This window comes from Camellia sinensis, chromosome 6, assembly GCF_055761805.1.
Source record: "Camellia sinensis isolate YWXY chromosome 6, ASM5576180v1, whole genome shotgun sequence".
NCBI lineage: Eukaryota > Viridiplantae > Streptophyta > Magnoliopsida > Ericales > Theaceae > Camellia > Camellia sinensis.
This window is the reverse complement of record NC_138966.1, coordinates 182,635,812-182,654,021: the sequence shown is the minus strand read 5'-3', so window position 1 is coordinate 182,654,021 and position 18,210 is coordinate 182,635,812. Positions and strand designations below refer to the sequence as shown.

Sequence of the window (18,210 nt, the reverse complement as noted above, 5' to 3'; positions counted from 1 at the left end):
AGAATGTGAAACTAATTAGGCGAAGGCTTGAGACCGCTCAAAGTAGGCAGAAAAGCTATGCAGATCAAAGGAGAAGACCTTTAGCATTTAAAGTTGGAGATCATGTGTTTCTGAAAATACAGCCTCGCCGAGGAGTTGTTCGTTTCGGAAAGAAGGGAAAGTTGTCACCTCGCTTCATAGGGCCTTTCGAAATTTTGGACAAAATAGGAGAAGTGGCGTACCGTTTGGCTCTACTGCCTCAACTGGCTAGAGTACATAATGTTTTCCACGTCTCTATGCTACGGAAATATGAGCCACACCCTTCTCACATCATCAATTGGGAGGAAATTAATCTTGATGAAGATGTGACATTTGAAGAAAAGCCTGTCAAGATTTTAGATCGTCGCGAGAAGAAATTACGAGGCAAAACTATACCATTAGTTCGAGTTCTCTGGAGACATCGTGGGACGGAAGAGTCAACATGAGAGCGAGAAGATATGATATGTGTCAATTACCCTCAACTTTTCGAGTCTAAAGGTACGAATTAATTTCGAGGACGAAATTTTCTTTTAGGAAAGTAGAATGTGAAAACCCATCTTTTAATTATTCTTTAAAGAAAATTAATTAATTAATTAATTTTGCCTACAGTCTATCTGAATTGTATATTAGTGTAAAAATTAACCCAATTCTATCACTAACAAAAGCCTTATTAAGAATAAAAATGTTATGGATGTTCAATAATTATTGTTAAAAAAAAAAATAAAAATTGTGTGGCTATTTGCATGGTGATATGGGAACCATAAACCATTAGCTTTCTTAGGATTTAGGGAAAGCCATAGAATTTGGAAAAAGTGAGCAAAGAAATTAGAGAAAGCCTAATTCTTAGAACTTGGAGAAAGGGAATGGTTTTATTAATGAAAAGAATGTATGAGAGAGAGGGAGACAGAGAGAGCTAGCCACGGAGAGAATCTATATAATGCACCTAGTAGCATGCACAGAAAGTTCATATTTTCTGGGCAAAGCATAAACCATATACATCCAAATAGAGGGAATTCTTGTGGAAGAAGAGGAGGAGGTTGAGATTGCATATTTTTCCTACCATTTCATTATTCCATTTCAACCCTACAACTAAGTAAGAAGACCCTCTCAATCCTCTCATTTTTTTTACATAATTGAAATTTTCAGATTGTATACATATGATACATTGTCTAAACTGTGTTAAGAATAATCTGTCTTGAATCTGCCAGCATGTTGTCAGAATTTTTAGACAATTTTATACTCAGAATTTCGAGATGATTTCTTCTACAAAGTTGTTGATAATGATGTCTAGTTTATCCAGAAATTTTTGGAAACAATTTTCGAGCTTTCTACGAATTTATACAAAATTTTAACTAAATCTGGAACTGTGTTGAGAATAGTCTGTCTTGAATCTGCCAGCATGTTACCCGAATTTTTAGATAATTTTATACTCAAATTTCGAGATGATTTCTACTACAAAGTTGTTGATAATGATGTCTAGTTTATCCAGAAATTTTTGGAAACAATTTTTGAGCTTTCTACGAATTTATACAAATTTTTAACTAAATCTGAAACTGTGTTGAGAATAATCTGTCTTGAATCTGCCAGCATGTTGCCTGAATTTTTAGACAATTTTATACTCCGAATTTCGAGATGATTTCTTCTACAAAGTTGTTGATAATGATGTCTAGTTTATCCAAAAATTTTTGGAAACAATTTTCGAGCTTTCTACGAATTTATACAAATTTTTAACTAAATCTAGAACTGTGTTAAGAATAGTCTATCTTGAATCTGCCAGCATGTTACCCGAATTTTTAGATAATTTTATACTCAAAATTGCAAGATGATTTCTTCTACAAATTTGTTGATAATGATGTCTCGTTTATCCAAAAATATTTGGAAACAATTTTTGAGCTTTCTACGAATTTATACAAATTTTTAACTAAATCTGAAACTGTGTTGAGAATAATCTGTCTTGAATCTGCCAGTATGTTGCCTGAATTTTTAGACAATTTTATGCTCAGAATTTCGAGATGATTTCTTCTACAAAGTTGTTGATAATGATGTCTAATTTATCCAGAAAGTTTTGGAAATAATTTTCGAGCTTTCTACGAATTTATACAAATTTTTAACTAAATCTGGAACTGTATTGAGAATAATCTGTCTTGAATCTGCCAGCATGTTACCCGAATTTTTAGATAATTTTATATTCAAATTTCGAGATGATTTCTTCTACAAAGTTGTTGATAATGATGTCTAGTTTATTCAGAAATTTTTGGAAACAATTTTCGAGCTTTCTACGAATTTATACCAATTTTTAACTATATCTGAAACTGTGTTGAGAATAATCTGTCTTGAATCTGCCAGCATGTTACCCGAATTTGTTAGATAATTTTATACTCACAATTTCGAGATGATTTCTTCTACAAAGTTGTTGATAATGATGTCTGGTTTATCCAAAAAATTTTGGAAACAATTTTAGAGCTTTCTACGAATTTATACAAATTTCTAACTAAATCTGAAACTGTGAGACAGATTTTACCATGTATTTGAAAATTTATTTAAAATTCTATACTAAGCCAAATCTAGTAATTTCTAACTAAAAGATGAAATTTGAGAAGTCTAGTTTCCTAATAAAGTTTTAGATTATGGGTTTGATCTATAAATTTAAGCATGGAATTAATGTAAGGAAATGTGACAAATCTGTGTCATAAACACCCTTGGAATTTGTTTAGAATTATTTATAAGTTATTTTTGGAAAATGCTTTCTGAAAAATAACCATAACATGTTTGTTGAGTATCCTGTAGATTGATATGAATTTTAGAGTTGTATAAGTAATGTATTTATAATTTTATTTGCAAGATATATACTCTGAAAATTTTTCTGGACAGAATAAAATCACCACTTTAATATGATGCTAGTCTAATTTTGTAAATCAAAAATTTGTGCATGTGTGTATTTAGGGTTTAATTCTTGTATCTAAGTTATTATTTCATACCATGGTTTAAATAAATTGTTTATTTGAATTCTGTACTTTTATTTAGTATTGTGTGACACATGCAATATTTTATGATTGAGAATTTTAATGAGTTGGTATAACATTACTTGTGATTAAAAATTTGGAATTATTTGTGATTAATATCAAAATTAACTGAAATGATTAACGGCATATACAAAATTAACAATTGACGGTTAATACCAGTTGTTCGGGGTGAGTCTTGGTTTAAAGACTGTACGGAATTAAGAGTTGACGGTTAACACCGGTTGTTCAGGGTGAGCCCTGGTTTTGAGAATTCTCACATAAATTGTGTTGCGAAACTCTAAGATGGCACGGGACTTATTTGACCCCTTTTCGGTATTCGGTTTTGGAATAAGGGTGGATGTGCAGGTGGCACACAGGGGGATTACTTACCCCTGGCAGACCGTTTCCTTGGGGCAGACCACGGATGCCACTACTTGGGTATATAACTCCAGATGTGGGCATCCCTGGTAGTTACAGTTGGTAACACTTAAATATTTGACCAAGGGAGGGTTTCAAATTAACCGTTGCCATACTTAGTGGTTGGTAAGTTAAATCTCTTTGGTGAGATTTCGAGTGTCACCTAATTTATTAAAATTACTGAAACTATTCTAATGGTTGTAATTTATGTGTATAATTATATTGTTATCTCATGTTTAGAATATTATTATTTTTCTCTTAAAAAGAATGGTAGGTTGGTTACGTTTTCTTACTGTGTTGCAAAACTCATGGCATATATTTTGTTGCCCTGGCGTTTCATGCCAGATTATGTTCAAGAAGGGACTGAGGCTGAAATTGGAGCTGCTGCCAATATCGAACCTTGGCTGACTTAGAGTCAAGATGTTGTCAGAATAAAATACTGTTATCCCTTGTATTAGGATTAAACTATGTTGTGACGTTGTGTGTGAACTTGTAGTTTTATTTTGTCGTTGGACTTTGGCTTTGTAAGAACTTAAAAGTTCCTAACTAGTAGTTAAAATTTTATCTAGCAAGTTATTGTTATTTAAATCTTATGACGTTTCAAAAAAAAATTTGGGGCGTCACAAAATTTCTCTAGAATCTTCTCAACATAGTAAGACTGAGATAAATCATATTCTTCAGATGTTCTAGTAATTTTTATTCCTAGAATTACATCTGTTATTCCCAGATCTTTCATGTCAAACTTTTTGTTCAACATTTTCTTTGTGGATTTAATCATATCATTATTGCTTCCAATAATGAGTATGTCATCTACATAAAAACAAACTATGGCATAGCCTTTGTTTCTGTGTTTAACATAAACGCATTTGTCACATTCGTTTATCTTAAAACCATCCGAAAGCATAACGTGATCAAATTTTTCATGCTATTGTTTCAGAGCTTGTTTTAATCCATAAAAGGATTTAACAAGTTTACAAACCTTTTTCTCTTGGGCGGGAACTTTAAACCCTTCCGGTTGTTCCATATAGATTTCCTCATCTAACTTGCAATTCAAAAAGGCTATTTTAACATCCATTTAATGTATTTCCAGATTATACAAAGCTGCAATCGCAATTAGCATGCGAATAGATGTTATTCATGTCACTGGTGAATAGGTGTCAAAATAATCAAGGACTTCCTTCTGCCTGTATCCCTTAACAACAAGCATAGTCTTGTATTTATCTATTGAACCATCTGCTTTCATTTTTCTCTTAAATATGCACTTATATCCAAGAGGTTTACACCATCGAGAAAGATCCACCAGTTCCCAAGTATGATTTTGCAAAATTGATTCAATTTCACTATTCACAGCCTCTTTCCACAATGGAACTTCAGGACTTGACATTGCTTCCTTGAAGTTTTGAGGCTCATTTTCTAACAAATATGTTAGAAAATCTGGACCAAATGATCTAGAGATCCTAGTCCTTTTGCTACGTCTAGGTTCACCTGCTTTATTATCATTTTGGTCTTCACTGCCACTCATAGCAGTATCAAAAGTTCTTTTATTTGAACATGTCTTTTCAGTTTCCTTGCAAGGAAAAATATGTTTGAAAAACGACGCGTTCCTTGACTCAATAATAGTGTTTACATGCATATCAGGATTTTCAGATCTATGAACTAAAAATCTATATGAACTATTATTATTTGCATAACCAATGAACACACAATCAATGACTTTTGGTCCTGTCTTAGTTGTTTTAGGACTAGGGATTGCCACTTTGGCCAAACTCCCCCACACTTCGAGGTAATTGTAGGTAGGTCATCGACCTTTCCATACTTCATAAGGTATTTGATCGATTTTTTTGTGAGGTACCCTATTAAGGATAAAGTTAGCAGACAAAATCGCCTTCCCCCACAAGTTCTGAGGTAACCCTGAACTAATCAACATGGCATTCATCATTTCTTTAAGAGTTCGATTCTTTCTCTCAGCAACTCTATTTGACTGAGGAGAATAAAGTGCAGTGGTTTGGTGAATAATACCATGTTCAGAACAAAATTCCTTAAATGGTGCATCATACTCACCACCTCTGTCACTCCTCACTATCTTAATAGTTTTGCCAGGTTGATTTTCAACCTCAAGTTTATATTGCTTAAAAGCTTCTAAGGCTTCATCTTTACTTCTCAATTAGTAAACATAGCAATATCGAGTGTAATTATCAATAAAAGTAATAAAATACTTTTTACCTCTTCTAGTATGAATAAATTTTAAATCACAAATATCTATGTGAATTAAATTTAGAGGTTTAGTACTTCTTTCTACTTTATTAAATGATACCTTAGTGAGTTTTACCTCAACACAAATCTCACATTTATGATTATGATCAAACTCTAAATTTGGAAGACATTCTAAAGAAATAAGTCTACGCAAAGAATTAAAATTTACAAGTCCTAATCTACCATGTCATAAAAAAGAAGACTCAACAATATAAACAGAAGATGTGTTCTTATTATTAATAGCCAAATTTGGTACAACAATTAGTACATTGAGCTTAAAAAATCCATCATTTATATAACCTCGCCCCATATACATTCAACTCTTGGAGAGTACAACCTTATCAGATTCAAAGATTAATCTAAACCCATTCTTGATCAACAATGATCCAGAAATCAAATTCTTACGAATCTCCGACACATGGAGTACGTTGTTAAGAGTGAGTTCTTTCCCCGAGGTCATTTTCAGTACGATCTTTCCTTATCCTTCTACAGTTGATGTGGAGGAGTTTTCCATAAAAAGTTGTTTCCCACTTTTCACCACTTTGTAGATTGTGAACATTTTCTTATCTGCGGAGATATGGCGGGTTGCTCCAGTATCCACCCACCACTCCTTGGGATTGCCCATCAAATTTGCTTCAGAGACTACTACAGCAAGATTGATATCTGCTACTCCATCTTAAAGATAAAAATCCTCGGCTATATTGGCTTGTGTTGGCTTTTTGCTTGAACTCCCTCCGTCATTGTGAATGTGACAATCCTTAGCACGCTGTATATCTTTATTGCACACAAAACACTTGCCTTTGAACCCGTTGTTGAACCCGTTGTTGATCCCTTTGTTGATCTTTCTAGTGGATCCTTGTTTGGGACCATTATCATTATGCTTCCGCTTCTTGTTGTTGATTTTTGACCCTTGTCCATGTTCCACAACATTTGCTTTAGCTTGCATGATATGGTTTCTTGACTTCTTGTCGGAACCATAATTGTCCTCCTTAATTCTGAGCCATACTATTAGTTTCTCTAATTTCATCTCCTTGCGCTTATGCTTCAGATAATTCTTGAATTTTTTCTAGGATGGTGGCAATTTTTCAATGATTGTCGTAACTTGGAAAGATTCACTGAGAACCATCCTTTCCACGTGTATGTCATGGAGAATTAATTGGAGATCTTGAACCTGGCTAATAACTATCTTGGAATCTATCATTTTAAAATCCAAAAAATGGCCGACAATAAATTTCTTTGTGCTAGCATCCTCTGTCTTATACTTATGATTTACAGATTCCTATAGTTCTTTTGCAGTGTTTTTGACACTATACACTTTGTACAGTGTATTGTCCAACCCATTGAGGATATAATTCTGACACAGAAAATCACCATGTTTCCATGCATCGACTGCAGCAACCACTTGCCGATCAGTTTCTCCCTCGTTCAGCACCGAAGCTTTTCATGAGTGAAGCAAGCCAAATTCAATGTCGTAAGATAACACATCATTTTTTGTTGCCATCTTTTAAAATCATTTCCATTGAATTTTTGTGGCTTTTCCCCATGATTTACCAGTACTACCAGAGTCATCACTGACACGACGAGTGTAGGGGTCGGAGTAAGAACAATCTCAGTACTGTTTGTTTTAGTATTCATATTTTTGATGAAATAATAATGCACCAATCACAAATTCATACAAAATAAAATTTACACATAAAATATATAGAATAATATTTTGTAACAAAATTTCAATGATAAATAGTATATGACTACTATGTTATCAAAGAAATTATTAAACAATATATTACTACTATTTAAGAAATTAAACAGTATATGACTACTATTTAATTACCCGAAACAAAATATTCGTTTTCCTAACACACAAATTAAAAAAAAAATTACTTTAAGACTGTTATGTTTGTTATTCTCACAGTGGATGTGTGTACGTGTAAATAAATATATAAATAAAATAAATAAAAATAATAATAAATAATAAATTCAGAAAATAATTATATAAATTAAATTTCGAAACAATTGCTTACAGAAATTATAAGTCGAAACTTGTGTTGGACACAATCTCCTTAAAATAGATTTTGCCCTCGCTCCGATGCTTCAAGATTTACTGACGTCTACTTCCCAGCATGCAACGACTAACAGTTGATTCTCAGCACTACAAAATCAAGTCTGGCGAACTAAAACTCTGCTGTGACTCTCTCTTTTTCTTCCTAAAAATAAATGCAGAAGAAATGCAAAAAATAGGAAGATAGAAAGGGAAGAAGAAAATCTGAGGAAAAAATTAGATTGAAAGAATTACTGGAATGGCAGGCTATTTATAAGAAAATTGGTGGCTTTTCAGAACAGGTTTCAACAGATGAAAGCCTGATCGGTTGGATTCACTAGGTAGAAAACCTGTCTGGACAGAAACAAATCTGTTTGGTTTGAATTTCAACAGGTATGAACCTATTCGGGATCTGTTTGGGTGAAGGACTAAAACTGGACCAATTTATTTTGAATTTTGAAACCAAAATTTAAAATAAATAAATAAAATACAAATGGTTTTGGTTGAAAAAGATAAGTATTGGGTCGGACAAATACAACCCAACCTTACACCACGCATCTAAGCTAGCCCGATAAGTATTGGGTCGGACAAGTACAACCCAACCTCACACCATGCATCTAAGCCCGGGCCAGCGCCTGCGTGTTTTTGGTTTTGGGTCCAATGGGTCTAACCCATTTTACCCATAACCTCACCCTTCTAACAAACCTGAGTATCCCTTGGAGCCCATCCCAAGTATCCCAAGCTAGAATTTATATACCCATATAAATCTTTAAGCCTTTTCAATGTGGAACAAGCACATTTCACAAATGTGTAGGAAACTCACCTAAAACCATATCCACGAACCCGAAAATGCTTGTTGAATTCTCATTCATTTGGAAATAGTTTTGAGCAACCAAATACACGATGTTACTCACTACGTGGCATTAAACACAAACACAATTAGAAATGTTAAAAATAATACTTGGGTCCTACCTTAATTAAAGTTCAAAGTTAGCAAAAAATAAGATTTTTCCAAAGCCATTTTCCAACAGTTTATTCCCAACAACATATGCATGTCTGGTTTGTTTCTGCAGGAAGTCAACTTGGTTCTGGTTCTGTTGCAGTATTAATGATGTTTTTTTTTTTTTTTTTTTTTTGGCAGTATTGGTTATGTTCTATTGCATACATCTGTATCTCATAGCTGATGCTACTGCTAGTGTTGTTATTATTGGTGCTGTTTTTTGCTGCCCTGACCTGATTGCTGATTTATGCGCTGCTATAGAGCTGTTTTTGGCTTCAGAATTATCCATCAGGTGATGCTCAGGTGCCTAAGCTAGAAGATGAGTAGTGAAGGCCTTGCATACAGAGGATTTTCCTGCCTTTGTGATGTTTTGTTTGTTGTTTGTTGTTTTTGTGTTGCTTTTGGTTGGTAGCTCATCAACTCCTGATGGCGTGCTAGTAAGGGATTGAGATTGGTCATATTGGTAGCTCATCAACTCCTGATGGATTGCTAGTAAGGTCATATTGGTGCCATCCTAGTTGAGATTGGTATGTTCGCTATGATACTTGTTGCACCCATCTTTTTTCTTTTTTTGATGTAATGATTCTTTGTTCATCAATAAAGGTTTTCTTTTGCCGATAAAAAAAAAAAATAAAGAAAAACAACAAAGTATTCATGAGGTTATGGATTGCAACAAATGTTACGTACCTTAATAATAAAAAAATATTTAGTAAAATGTTTTTAATTTATAATGTGTAAATATGATTCATTCAAAATTTACTTCACACTATATCAAGTTTAATTTTACATTATAGCTTCAAATTTTGTCCGTAAAGTAACCTTTTGTTTCTACTTTCTAATTACTTTTTGCTCGAGAAAAACTGTAACCAAAAACACCAAATAACTTCTTATAAGCTTCGAAATTGACATATGAAAGTAACAATTAGGATACCTTCACCTCCCCTGCCGGCCTGCAAACAATTTTCAAGACTCGAAAATCATATGCTTCATAAGTGTCATTAATTCGGTTTCACTAGATTTAAGTTAACTATAGTGATGATGCATATGCAAATGATTTGGGAGGAGAAACAAAGTTGGCAATTCAATTTCTAAACCCAAAAGGGCTTCTTGGCCAAACACACTACCACTTTCACTCACATGGACACTAGCTTATACAGAGTAGCCATGGAAGGCAACACTGAAATCCTCATCCAATACAAAAACCATTCGAAAACCAGCTCACCCCAAACAACAACACTGTCCTCCACGTCGCAGCCCAATTCGGGCACATTCAGTGTGTCATGAAGATCCTAAACATGTGTCCCTCCATGTATCGAAAAGTAAATTCACGAGGTGACACTCCGCTTCACATTGCGGCGAGGGAAGGACACTCCACAATAGTCCGAGCCTTGATTGAATACGCGAACGCGCTCGATGAGGAACTTGAGAACAGGGTTGGGACGACCAAGGACATGATGAGGATGAGCAACGAGGCGAAAGACACTTCCTTGCACGAGGCTGTGAGGAATCACCACACAATTACAGTCCAATTGTTGACACAGGAAGATCCTGAGTTTTGTTATCCTGCTAATAATGCGGAGGAAACTCCACTTTACTTGGCGGCTAAGAGAGGGTATGTTGGATTGGTGTTTGTTATCTTGGAGACTTGTACAGTACCGGCCTATGGTGGCCCTGGTGGTAGGATTGCTCTACATTCGGCTGTCATTCACAACCTTGAAGGTAGCTAACTAAAACACATTTTAGAATTCTTCAATTGGATTTAAATAGAGGATTGAAGAGAAAACACATTTTAGAATTCTTCTAAGTTGCTACTAGCATAGTATTTGTTTTGTTTTGTTTTTGTTAATAATTTGATTTATTGATTCTGTTTTAGGATGTAGACGGAAATTACTACAATGGAAGCCAGCCCTAAGCAAGGAAGCAGATGCATATAGGTGGACACCGCTTCACCATGCTGCATGCTTTGGTTATGTATTAAGAGCGTGAGACCTACTAGACGCGGATAAATCAGTTGCATACATTGCAGACAAAGACGGCAAGAACATAACTCTTCACTTAGCAGCTAGCCAAGGCCACATGCGCATAATCGAAGAGCTTATATCACACTGTATGGATTGTTGGGAGATAGTTAATGGCGGAGGCCAGAATATACTTCAAATTGCAATGAAAAATGGAAAAAAGAGGGCAATCAAATTTAAAATTTCCCATTGAGCAGTCTTATAAATCAGAAAGACATTGACGGGAACACACCTCTTCATCTGTTTACTGCTTCTAATTGCTACGATGCTGGTCTTGTAAAGCACCCTAAGGCGGACATGATGGCCTACAACGACGCTAGTTTGACTCCTCTGGATGTGGTCTGCACCAAAAGTGTTGAACCGTGGGTAAGGATGCCAACTTTGCCCATTTAGAAATGATTCTACAACATGGTATATACACTCATTAGCAAGGGTTTTTGTAGTCTATATTTAGTTAATCCTCTTAATAGATGTTGATACACTCATACACAGTGTTACCAGAAAATAGCTATCTATGTTTTGGAGATGAGATTTCAGAACATCATACACTTTCATTCCCAATAAGTGTACTTAGCGATCCAAATCAATTTCCTATTTATTTTGTTGACATTTTTTTTTTTTTTTGTTGACATTTTTCTTAAGAATTTCCAAATAGGTGTGTACCTAATCTTTCATCTCCTAAACACACATTAATGTGTATTTTTTTTTTTTTTGGAGAAAAAATGAGCAATAAAATGATGAAATAAAATTACAGGAAGGGGAATTTGGGTGGGACAAAATATACATAAAAAGGTTGTAACGCTCTAATAATTTTAATCAAAGAACACTTGTTACCAAAATGAATTTCAACACCATACTATCCCAGGATATACCTTGGACGTAGACAAGTATTCTAGAGCTAATAATTTTTGGAAAATGACATTGCAAGGGTTTCAGTTTTAGCTACTCAGTATGATATCATTAAATTTTCCCAAATTGACTTCAAAACACGAAATTGCAGGGTTTCACCAAAAGAAATTTTATAAATGCGGGTGCTAATTTGGGTCGGAGAGATGTATTCAGTAGAGATAAAAATGAAATGGCAACCAAAGAGAGACATCATGTCCTTGAAAAAGTCCTACCAGCAAATATAAGAAGATCAGCAGACACCTATTTCATAGTAGCCGCACTCATAGCAACAGAACATTCACTACTAGTTGCACCGTGCCAGGTGGCTATGATGCCCGCCAAGGTTTTGACCATGGGACGACAATTCTAGCCAGAACAGCAACTTTCAAAGCATTTGTCATAACAGATTTTATGGCCATGATATTTTCGACCACTGCCATGTTAATTTACTTCGTCGTGGCTGGTGATTCAGATAGAGATAAGCTTCTCAAACACTATGCCTCGGCTTACTATCTCATTGTCATTGCCGTGGGAGCAATGGTGCTTGCATTCATTACAGGGATGTATGCGGTGCTAGCACAATCATTAGGCCTTGCGATTGCCTTGTGTGTTATCGGTTGCCTCTCTTTTCCTGTTAATTATTTCTTACTCAGGAAGGCATGGTGTGAATCGCGCAACTCTTGAAAGAATCAAGTGTATAGTTTTTGATTATTGCTGTAAATTAGATTTGAATTTTTTTGTTTGGCTTCTGGGAAAACCTTTGTCTTCATGGTTGTTAAACAGATTCGCAATACATATAGCACTGGGCATGAAGACACATACCAGTCCAAAGGTTACAAGTACTTTGAAAACAATAAGAGTATTTCAGTAATAGCTATGTCACGCGAACGAAATGACGTGGTGTGTATGTGACTCACTAATTATATATGTAGTGAAAGTGGAACCGAAATTTGAGGTGACCAAACACTCAATGCCGTAAGTCGAGCACAAAGGTTACGAGTTTTTTTAAAACAGTAAGAGTATTTTAGGAACTGGCTTCATAGTTACATTAGTTTATCAATTTTTAATAAATAAGGGTTCGTTTAGCATAAAAAACCTAATCATTTTATTTTTCTCTCACAAAAGTCAAAAAGTTAAAAAATTAAAAAATCTATCTCAAACGAGACTTTTTAACTCTAGATTATAATAGCCAAAAAGTCAACCGGCTTAGTCTTGTAAAAGCATAATTATTAATTTCATATTTACGTACAATAATTTGTTTTATTATTAAAAAACACTTGTAAACAAAAAGCCTTTTTATATATATAATAATAAAAAAAAATTCATGTAACTTCCCTAGATTTGATTATTTTAATAATGAGTTATTTGATTGGTAATAATTTTATAATTTTCTGAGCAAATTACACTAACGATTCCTGTAATTTTAGGCTTGTGCCAATTTGATCTTTAATTTTTCAATTGTGATATATTTGATCTTAAATTGTAAATCTCATTTCAAATAAAGACAATCAAAGACATTGTTGTTCTATTTCAACGGCAAAGTCATCAATTTGATAAAATATAAACTAGTTTGACAAAAATAAATGTCAAATTTTTTTTTTTTTGAATTTTTAAAAATTATTTTATCCACCAAAGATAAAATTATATAAAAATGATGAATCTTTTACATTTTTATTATTTTATTTTTTTAACAAATTAATTTTTAGTATGTGTTTGGATAATAATCATGTAATAGGGTGGTTGTTTTTGTTGATATTTTTGGATGATTATCATGTAAATTGTAATAGATGATTGTATTTGTTATTAACAAATATTTTTAGATGGTTATCATGTAATAGATGGTTATTAGGCTTTTAATGTGTAATCAATATGTTTAATATATGAAAAAAATTTAGTTTTGAATTTTTTTATTTAATAGATTAGTTTAATAATGACATCAAAATTATGGTCACATTTGACTTTTGAAAAAATAGAAACTAATTTAAAAAAATAAATAAATATAAAAAATTTATTTTAAAAAATTATTTCTAGCCACCCAAAAGATAAAATTATATAAAAATGGTGTGGCTTTATTTTTCTTTTACCAATTTAATTTTTAGTTTCTTAAAATTTTTTCTAAAAATAGATTCTAACTGAATTTTATAACCAAGAAAATTCTAACATTATTCATTAAATGACATCAAAATTATGGTCACATTTGACTTTTGAACAAATAGAAACTAATTTAAAAAAATAAATAAATATAAAAAATTTATTTTAAAAAATTATTTCTAGCCACCCAAAAGATAAAATTATATAAAAATGGTGTGGCTTTATTTTTCTTTTACCAATTTAATTTTTAGTTTCATAAAAAATTTTCTAAAAATAGATTCTAACTGAATTTTATAACCAAGAAAATTCTAACATTATTCATTAAAAAAAATTTCATTACATTTTAAACAACATACAAGTTAACCAATTCAAAATAAGTTGTATTACGACTTTACCCTTGAAATGAATCGTTTGCAAATGAAACATCTTTGATTGTCTTTATTTGGAACAAGATTCAAAACTCAGAGTCAAATAAATCACAATTAAAATGTCAAGAATCAAAATGACATAATGCCCAAACTACAGAGATTATTAGTGTAATTTGTCCAAATTTTATTTGAAGCTTTTAATATGGGTCTTTGGGTTGGGCCTATAAGTCTGGCTCTATGTTGGGCTGCCCTTATGGCTCCTTCCGTTCAAGTCCAAATTATATATTTTAAGGCTAGGTCAAAGTCGACCAAGTAAAACCAGTTGGGCCGGGTCGAACCCCACATGGAATGTGGTCTTTGGACTTTTTGATGACGTTAGGCTTTTTGGTTTGATTTTTTAAAAATTGATTTTAGATAAAATAAATTTTAGTAAAAAAAATTTCTTATATGTTCTATAAAGAGTTTAAAAAAAATTTACTAAAATATGAACAAAATCACTAAAGATGAAAAATAAACATATTTTATTATTTTTATTTTCACCCTATTGTAATTATAAATTATTTTTCATTATATTATATCATTTTCCCTAATTTTTTTGAAAGTGGTATTAGAGAGTAGCGGTAGTGGCCTTGGTGGGGAAAGGTAGGGCAGGATGGCAAGTGGATGCAAAGACCAGAGATAGAAAGAATATGAGGGGTTAAAATAGAAAAATGGAGATTCCATGATTTTTGTTATTATTGTTCAAACTTCCATCATTGTTATAAAATGTAGTTATAAAATATTTTCTAAAAAAAATACCACTTAGCGGTATTTTCATAAAAAAAATTATAAATTGATGAAAAAAATTTAAACTTCACGTATTGATATTTACAAAATTTATTAGTAGTTTATAATTATTTTTTAAAATATACACTGCATTATTATTTTCTTCTTTTCTAATATTATTTTATATACACATATATTTTCTTATCTCTTTTTATAAAAAGAAATTATGTATTGGAAACCAAGAAGTTATTAGTCGGTCTTGGGATATTGTCACATGATATTTCAATGGTGTTTTGATTGGTACAGGAGATAGAGTCTATAAATTTATGTTAGGTAATTGAAGAATATGAGACGGTAGGAAAGTTTGGTAAGAGATATCGTCACGTGACGCCTTAGGAGTACTAAATAATTTTTCACCAAAGACAACGGGGTCAAATAATATTTGAACTTTTTGAGTAATTATTCCATGTTCACGGATTGACGACTACATGACACTGACAAACACAAAAACAAATATTTATAATTTTGCCACACAAGCTGTAATAATTACTTTTCGTAGAGCATGAAACACGTAAGTTATGCATTTTTTTTTCATATGAAAATGAGACAAGAAGTTAAGGGTTATACAGAACAAAACAAACAGAGGAGGTAATCAGTCCCTCCTCGAGCTAGCAGAAACCATGTTTGCAATTAGAAAAGAAAAAACAGAGCTTGGTGGATCTTTTAGGAAAACAAGGTGCTCTATTTGATTGACCCCAATGTTCGCCAGCACATCTGTACATTGATTTGCTTCACTTGGAATATATTGAATGCTGTAATTGCATCTTTTTAGCGTGAAATTTGCATCCTCAATCACTGCTCTGTATGGCCAACACATGCGTTGTTAATTAAAAGAAGGGAATGTTATATTCTGTTCTACAAAAACAAAAGCGTAATACTATATGCACCAACTAGTGTACTAACTAGTGCAGTAATTGATAATGTGGCAAAATTTAAGATGTTTTTGGTATTTATAATTTGTATAATAAGTGTGGTCAATAATAATGTCATAACTAGTATTAGTACACTAGTTAGTATACCGATTGATGCATGTAGCACCACTCAAAACAAAATATTAGTATATGAGAAACATAAAATAGTAGAAAAAAGGTTAACGCTAGACTCTTGTTCTAGATTGTGTTAAACTCTTTTGTTTTCTAAAACTAATTGAGTAATTTTTTAAGCAATTTTTTTGTTTTCTTATGAATTTTTGAAAAAGAAAAAGTTATCTATAATAAAAACTGATTAGTTAAAAAATTACTAAAAACTGAAAAAAGAGTAAATAATCGTTGAATGAAACAATAGTTTTTTTCCATTTGGCTAAAAAAATAGTTGAATGAAAATGAGTTTGTTTGTGTTAAGATGAATTTATGATCAATAATTCAATTTGAGAAAAGAGTAAATAATAGATTTTGTGTTAAATCTTATGGTCTACTCGATAATTAAAATATTTGCATTGCTTGCTTAAGAGAAGAGAGACGAACCAGACTTGAAATGTGTATTAAAGATATAAATAATAAAATTACTCTATTAAGGCCACTGAGGAAATAACTTATTCACGGCTCGGTTGTGAATAATGAAAAAAAAGTTTGTTTATGTTGATTTTTTTAATTTTTTTTATTTTTTGTGAGAAAAAAAGGCAATAATTATGATTTGGATGTGATTTTTTGTCTCATTGATTTATTTAGCTTATTTTATTTTTATGTCTTTTTTAGCCCCAACTGAATAGCCAAACGAAGCCTTAGTTTTTTTTTTTTTTTTTTTTTTTTTGGGTCTTTGTTTCCAGTGGTCTGGAACTTTTTTGGACTTTTATTTTTATTTATTTTTGAAAGGATTGTGAAATTAATTGAAGCCAAAAACAAACAAAAAAAAATTGAAATTATAAAAAGTTTATTTTGATTTATCAATAATGACATGACAAATTACGCAACAACTTTTAATTGTCATAAATTCAACTATTTAAAACTCAACCTTGCTGTTCTTGAGTGAATTTAAAATTATGAATTCTTAAAATTCTTTAAAAGAAAATAAAAGGTTAACCAAAAATTTATGACAATCAAAGGATATTAAACTCCTATCCATAATTAGTTTTTTTTTTTAAAAAAAAAACCCTATTCATAAGATTTAAATGATAGATTATGTGTTAACTTTTGATGGTCATATTTAAAACTCAATTCTATTGTTATATAGTTTACAAATTTAAAATTGTAAGTTACTAACATTCCTTTAAAAAAATTAATAAAAAAAGGCAAAAGTCAACCAAAAGCAAATATTTTAAATTTATTCATAAATATTTTAATTTTTAAGTATTTTTGGATTAAAATATGAAGAAAAATTACTAAAAAAAATATGAGAACAAAAACTAAAAAATAATTTCCAAAATTAAACCAAAATATTGAGGGTTGTTTTGATTGACATTTTATTATTTTCTTAAGGAATTTTAAAAACTCATAATTTTAATCTTTAAATTCACTCAATGACATTATTAGTTGGGTTTTAAATGGTTAAGTTTTTGACAATCAAAAGCTTAACACAATCTATCATCTATCATGTCATTGTAGATAAAATGGGCAAACACATTTTATGATTTCATTTATTATTTTTTTGGCTCCAACTAATTTCGAACCCTTTAAAAAAAATTTAACAAATCAAGACCACTGGAAACAAAGATCAAAACAAATGAAGTCTTTGAAATTAAAAAAATAAAAATAAAAAAGGAAAAGAAAAAGCTATAGGACAGTTTTTAAACCATGATAACTAGTTGGGTTGCTTCACAAGTTTTAAGTGGAAAAGGGCAATTGCGAGTAACCGGTGTAATATACGTTGTTTTCTTAGTGGACAACCGTATTATTTACGTTTATTCTCAATGGGATTGGGATTTGTTATCGTGCATATGTTAAGAAATTTTTAAAAAATTATATATTTTGTATGAGTAATATATAATTTTTAAAAAATATATATATACTTAATTAGTGCTTAAAATGCAAAAAGAGTAATTTTAAGTGATAGTTGGTTCAATTGTAAATTCGATATTGTTAAACTATAAATGTGGGTGTTGGTTTTTGACTACACCACCAGACGGGAAACTTAGCTTGAGAGCAACGGTAGAATATATTAAGCCCAAACAACCTGCACAAGAAGATGAGATTCCGGCAGTGGTTCGTCCACCCGGGAACACTCCGACGATCAAGTCAGTAATCTCTCACAAATACTAAATCAAGTACTTAACTCACGAGTTAAAGCATAAAAAATGCACCTCAAACCCACCGGGATGCCTTACTTTTATAATGATCAGTGTCCAACTTCCCCTAGA

General features: G+C 31.9%; 1 pseudogene; it reads left to right on the top strand.

Annotated features, from left to right (window-relative positions):
* The first annotated feature begins 8,780 nt into the window (after positions 1-8,780).
* Positions 8,781-11,139, top strand: LOC145793880 (uncharacterized; annotated as a pseudogene).
* Positions 11,140-18,210: the final 7,071 nt, after the last annotated feature.